The sequence below is a fragment of the Vombatus ursinus genome, unplaced genomic scaffold (genome assembly GCF_900497805.2).
Source record: "Vombatus ursinus unplaced genomic scaffold, bare-nosed wombat genome assembly UNPS02014812.1, whole genome shotgun sequence".
Taxonomy (NCBI): Eukaryota; Metazoa; Chordata; class Mammalia; order Diprotodontia; family Vombatidae; genus Vombatus; species Vombatus ursinus.
In genome coordinates, this window is record NW_020954590.1 from 102,118,855 (window position 1) to 102,124,263 (window position 5,409).

Genomic DNA, 5,409 nt, shown 5'->3' on the forward strand with positions numbered 1-5,409 from the left:
TTAGCTGAACTCTCCCAACATTACCCTCCAAACAACTTTAAAATTATACCTCAAACTGAATTCTGGAGCAGCAGAGCCAAAAAAAAAAAAAAAAAAAGGCAGGTGAGACAGCTTTCCAGCCTAAGACAATTTAGGAGGTTGGTGGCAGAGATCTGTGACACCAGATTGTAGGACAACCCAGAAATACACACAGTGGCAGTGCCAGCATTGGATCTTGGATGCAGCCATGGCAGTGACAGCTTAATGACCTCTCAGTTCAGAGACAGTAAAGGGGTTGAACAACCAGTCAGAAAGAGATATAGGAAACCCTTTGGTGGCACTGTCATATATGGACACAGCACATAGATTAGTTTGGCTGGAACATAAAGGACACAAATGAATGAATGAATAAATGAAAATGTATTTGTCTAGGCCTTACTATGCATCAGGTACAATGCTAAACAGTAAGGACACAAATATAAGAAGCACAACACAGCTCCTACTCTTGAGTAACTAACATTCTAACAAAAGAAGATAACACACGTTGGAAAGTGGTGGTCAGAAAGGAGAGTTGTTGTCTGGAAGTCAGAGGAATGATGCATCTTTTCCAGAAATGATAGTGTTGATTTGATTATTGTTCTCTGATCAAGAGGTAGAAAGAAGGGAGGAAAGGAGGCACTTACATAGCAGTATGACCGAAAACATTGGTCGAGGGACAGCCTGGTCAGCTCTGGAACAGCTAAGTACGAAGAGCTCTCTCAAATCAGCAAAGCATTGCTCCAGAGTGAGAGCTAAAGGATCTGATTGGAGGAGGGTAGCCTTGGGGGCTGCATGGTCAAGTCCAGAGCCATATAGCTATAGGAAACTCTCACTGCTCAGGGCTAAGCCTGTGATGGGAAGTAAAGAAGGAACAAGCATTTATTAAGTGCTTACTATATGCCAGGCATTATTCTGAGCACTTTACAAATATCTTATGTTGATGGAGGTGGAGGGATAGTGATGAAGTACACTAATGACCAATAAGCCAATAGTTAGAGTTGCACCAGATTATGAAGGAAGTTTTGAAGAAAGACTGTATTTTCCCCCTAGAGGTAAGAGGGAGCCACTGGTCCTTCTTGAGAAGTGTAGTAGCGTCATCAGACTTGTGATTTAGGAACATCCATTTGACAAGCTTTATGGGGAGTGAAGGAGAGAGAAGGGAGAGATTGAAGGCAGGGAAACCAATTAGAAAGCTATGTAATAGTCCAGGTGAGACTGGATGAAAGCCTGAACTAAGATCTCTTGTGAGTAGAGAGAAACTCTTCAAGTTCCGCAACTTCCCCAGGATTATTGTTCACCTAGTCCTGGGAACTTAAACCCTTTGAAGACAGCTAGGTGATTACTTACTTAGTTATTTTTGGATTTCAATGTTCTCCTTCCTTCCTAATCCAAAAGACACTATTTTTGGTAAAGAATACAGAAGCAAAATAGTAATTGGGTAGTTCTTTCTTTCCTTTGCTGTCCATATTTACTATTCTATCCACCTCAATTAGTAATCCTATTTCTTTCTTGTTCCTTCTCTTGTCTCCAATTTAGTTAAAATGGCTAACCTCCATGAAAGTGTTCTTACAAGAATGTGTGCCACTGTATTGCATTCACATTCAGTTTTTACTTTAATTTGCTTCCATCTTGCATATGCATTTTAAAGAAATATGTTATCACCAGTGAGTTCCCTTTGTAGCCACATCATTCTCTTTGAGATATCTTTTTTCTTTCTCTTTAGAATCATCTGTGTTTGTTCCATCAGATTTGTTAATTGAGAGAACCCCAACCCTCTTGTGCTAAATTTTCCTATTGGACCCAATGGCTTGAGAGTCTTTCAAATTCTTCTCAGATATATATATATTTTTTTTATTCTGCTCTACAACATCTATGGTGTGTATGACATTTGTCTATATAACTCTGGACAAGTTACTTAACCTCTCAATGCTTTAGGCAACACAGTTCTGTGTTTTTTCCCTGGCTGTCTCCCATGTCTGAAAGGTTCTTCTTCCTCAACTATGGCTCCTGGTTTTCTTCAAGACTCAGCTCAAGTCCCACCTTCTAAGCAAGGGACCTTTCCCATGTACCTAACCCCAGCTCCTATCCCAGTTCCTTCTGTCTGATATGGCTTCCCTTTTATACTTTATATGCTCACAGTTGTTTGCATGTCTTCTGACCCATTAGAATGTGAGCTTCTCGAGGGCAGAAACTGGGTATTTATCTTTCTTTGTATCAATAATGCTTAGCCAGCTCTTTTCTGGTGTCAACGAATTGGAAATTGAGGGGATGCCCATCAACTGGGGAATGACTGGACAAGTTAAGGTATATGATTGTGATAAAATACTATTGTGCTATAAGAAATGATGAGCAGGATGCTTTCAGAAAAACTTGGAAGTGAAATGAGTAGAACCAGGTGAACATTGTACACAGTAACAACAATATTATATGATGATCAGCTGTGAATGATTTAGCTATTCTCAGCAATACAATGATTCAAGACAACTCTGAAGGACTTAGGATGAAAAATGCTGTCCATCCCCAGAGAAAGAACTGATGGAGTCTGAATACAGATTGAAGCATACTTTTTACTTTTTTATTTTTCTTGGGGGTTTTTTGTCTATGTTTTCTTTTACAACATGACTAATATGGAAATATGTTTTGTATGACTACATAGGTATAACCTATATCAAAGTGTTTACCTTCTCAATGAGGGGAGCAGGGAGGGAGGGAGAGTATTTGCATCTCAAAAATTTAAAAACAAATGTTAAAAATTGTTTTTACATGTAATTAGGGGAAAATAAAATACTAAATATTTTAAATAGTGCTTAGCACAGTGTCTGGCTCATAATAAGCACTTAATAAATGTTTGTTGATGATGATAAGAAATTGCAGAGAAGATGACAACCTGAATAACAGAGGAAATTTCCTCACCTGGAAGTACCCACAACTGATGAAATCACAGAGAAGTCAAAGATGGTAATAGACAAGACATTACAAACATGGAATCATATTGAAGGAAGATCTGCAGTCATCAAAAATATAAAACAAAATGCTCACATAATTCAATAGTCCCGTCAGAGAGAGAAATATATATTTGTCATAATAAACAAGATAGATATCTACCAACTTAAAACTTCATCCATTAGTGGTACCATCGTCAATGGAAAGAGAATTTCTTCTGTTTCATTTATTTCTGATTTCACACTTGCTGTGGTTGTAGATTAAGAAGTTGTAAAGTTGTTTGACCGTGATTCACTAAAATTGGTCTGTGAATTTAAGACTCATAAAAACAGAATAAAAGACATATTCATCTTTGAAGTACCAGAGCATCATATTGTTACAGCATCAAGTGAAAGTTTCATCAAAATGTGGAGGCATAATCAAAATAAGAAGACTCCCCCATCTTTACTATATGAAGTAAATACTAAAGTCAGTCTCGTATGCCTTAGAGTGTGGCATAGAGTTATGATGCCAAAGATTAATTTTCCACATCCATAGCATCTTCTCCTATAAACAAAGAAAAATGAAGAGTCCAAAAAAAGAGGGAAAAAAAAAGCCTGATGTTTCAGTAGGAAAACAACAACAATCCAAGAAACTGGGCTGAGTGAGGATAGTTAAAAACTAACAAAAACAGAAAGCCCAATTTCAGCCAAGAAAAGAACATTGAAAGTATGCTAGAAAAGAATACAAATCACTGAATAAATCTTTGAAAATTCAAGAAAATCTTTATAATGGAATAATCAGTCTTCAATTTTACCTAATTATTTTCGTTTGTTTGTTTTAGTAAAAGTAACGAATTTCTATATCTGAGAAATTCATATGGAAGATATATAAAGGCTTCAAATATGCTAGAGGTCTCAGTGTGTTAAGTGTATATCATATAGCAACATAAAACATGTAACATATTTTTTATATACAAAGTAAATAATGTTTAAATTTACTATCTTTTCAGGAGCCTTAATCACATTTTTTTCAAGTTCAAACGTAAAATGAATAGAGATAGAGATTAGTATGCAAGATGAGAGGCTGGTGGGGGAGGGGGATCAACTCAGAGAAAAAAATATCAATTGCTTTTATTTCAGAAAGAAAACACAGCATGAAGGTGGTTCTTGTTACTGTTGTTCAAGTTCTTAGTTCCAATATCAAGAGATATACTTAAATATTTTCATTAAAATAAAACTTTAAAATTTTTACTTATGTTTACATTTAGGGAAGTTTAAAGCTATCACCATTATTTTCTAACTCATTAAGCACTTGGGGATGCCAGTAAAGTAATTGATTATTCCAAGAGTGTCAGAGGAAAATAGTAGAACAAATAAGGAAATTATGACAAAGGTACTGGTACTAATCTTCAAGCTATTCTATTCTCAACAGTGGAAACTGAAAAAGTTTATAAATGATATAGGAAAAGGTAACATTTAAAGTGTTGTTTTCATCCCATCTTCCAAGAATGAAAACAAATCTTAGCTGACATGTGACTCAGTATTCTCAACAAAGAAGTGACCCAATACCCAAGTTTCTCATTTCAATAAGGTTCTCTCCTAACCAAATTTCTGGCTGTTTTGAAATAGCCAAGCAATAAGAAAGCTGCATGTTTAATGCAGCTGTACAGATAGTCAAAAAACTTGAAGACTTGTAAAGATGAACATGGAAACAGCAAGGAAAATTTATTTTATTTTTAGCATGATGGACAAAATATAGGAAAAGTTTTCTGAAATGTGTTCTAACTTTTTATTTTCCACTATAAGGCAGGGTTTAAGCAATGGGGTGTTTATCTAAAAAATAGGTTTTTATATGTGAGTGCAAAAGGAAACCAAATACTTGGATTTGTGAGTAATTGGCTTACATGGAAAAAGAATAAAGATGGCAGAAATAAAGTCTGAGAAAGCTTACAACCTTTTGTGTTATCTGAAATTTCAGTCTACCCCTTCTGTAATTTCAGTACTATAATCAAAGGACTCTGCTTCTCCAAAGATGAAAGGTTATACCATACAGGATTCAATGTTAGTAAGAGTCCATAAGGTAATAGGAGTAAAAGTTTCTAGAAAAAGTTCAGCATGAGGACCAGGTTAATGCTATTGTTTGCTTAATATTACTTGCATTACTTGATTAGATACACTGTTGTTAGAAGTTTAATAAAACAATACAGTCTGCCCTTGGGTTCCATGTTGTAGAACTACCAAGTAGTTCATTGGCTATTTCAATAGATAGATCCACTAAATTGGGTCTTATGTTGATGAATGAATACTCCTTATAATTTTCCTTCATAAAGAATATAATTTTGCCTTTATATGGAGTTATAAGGAATCTAAATTATATGGAATATAATTTTGCCTTCATATGGAATTCTGCTCTATGGTGAAAATGGCTGAGGCAAGTTTCAATGTACTTCAAATGACATTTGAAAAT

The 5,409-nt window shown here is 35.4% G+C and overlaps 1 pseudogene; it reads left to right on the plus strand.

The window, feature by feature from the left end:
- Positions 1–2,973: 2,973 nt before the first annotated feature.
- Positions 2,974–3,678, plus strand: LOC114054037 (annotated as a pseudogene).
- The last annotated feature ends 1,731 nt before the right edge of the window (positions 3,679–5,409 follow it).